The sequence below is a fragment of the Coffea arabica genome, chromosome 7e, assembly GCF_036785885.1.
Source record: "Coffea arabica cultivar ET-39 chromosome 7e, Coffea Arabica ET-39 HiFi, whole genome shotgun sequence".
In the NCBI taxonomy this organism is placed as follows: Eukaryota; Viridiplantae; Streptophyta; class Magnoliopsida; order Gentianales; family Rubiaceae; genus Coffea; species Coffea arabica.
The window spans coordinates 37871661-37873132 of NC_092323.1; positions in this window are offsets into that span (position 1 = coordinate 37871661).

Below are 1472 nucleotides of genomic sequence, written 5' to 3' on the forward strand. Positions count from 1 at the left end.
GTTTATTTTTATAGTTTATCATGGGTATTAAAATTCAGGACCCAATCTAAAGTAGTTGTTAGAATTGAAGGGTTAGTCATGTAAAATTATACTTAATTAATTACGTCTAAGATACTTAAATGGAAATCTAAGACATCTTAATCTAACCTTATTAAGTCAGTTTAGACCATGTAAGGTAAGTTCTAAATTGTTAAACTAGATGCTTAAAATCATGATAATAATAATACTAATAATAGTAATAATAGTAAATAATAGCTAATAAAACAATGGTACTAAGAATAATAACAATATAGACATGGAGGAAATAAATTAAGCATATCAATGTAAATATAAATATAAATACAAGCGGAATAAACTAAAACAATAACTATAATAAGTCAATATATATATATATATGTACATGTATACATAAATAATAATAACACCTACACACGCATAAAGGTAGAAAAAAAGTGAGAGGTTGATACGAATCTCGTTGGTGAGAAGATTCGCGACCCAAGATCGCTTGCTGGATTTGATTTCGAACGCAAGAAACGGTAGCAACGGAAACCCTACGACCCCTCTAATCCCTGTGACTACGAACTTGTTGATTTATCTCAACCCGTAATCAAACGAATTAGCGAACCTCAGGCAAGTGTAGAAGGCGCCACAATTCAAGTGTGGTTCTTGAATTGATAAACCAAACAAGAACACTAGAGTAAAACTCTAAGTTGTTCAAGGGTTGCTCGAAAGCTATGGAGAAAATTCTCACACTAGGTTTTTATGATAAAAAGTGGCTACCCTTTTAATGACGTACTGTGGTGCCTTATATAGGCTACAAGTAAAAACCCTAATCTAGTAAGGAAAAGGTGCGGCTGATATGGGCCCTAATACGTGACGGAAACAGAAACGGAAGCTACGGGCTCAACTGTCGACGGATAGGGCCTCATGTGGGCTTTCCTTCTTAGGCAGTCCACTCTAACAAATAATGATGAACAAAATAGCAATCCTACCCTTGGCGATTCTATGTGCAACATGCACTTTAGCCAATTATTCAAGCTAATCAAACTATTGAGGAAATAAACGAACTACTAAAATGGAAACCCGGGTTTGGCAAAACCCTAAAATTCGTGTATAGCTTCAATGCTCAATACCGGACCTCGATCACCTTCACTAGGGTGTATGAATCCCTCAAAGGACTTGTGTATGGCCTGAACAAGTACATTGAGTTGCTCACGAAGTCTTTTTGCGCGAGCCCTAGTGATGGATCCGCTTGGAGCTTGCAAGCGATCCTCACCCCCTCGATCACCCGATCCATTGTTGGCGTACCCCCGTACTATGGTGCTATCATTCCCCTCCTCTTGAGAAGGATTTGCCCTCAAATCAAAAGCGTCATCTGCATCAAAAGGAGCTAAGTCAGAGACATTAAATGTAGCACTAACTCCATACTTACCAGGAAGATTAAGTTTGTAGGCGTTGTCATTGATGCGCTT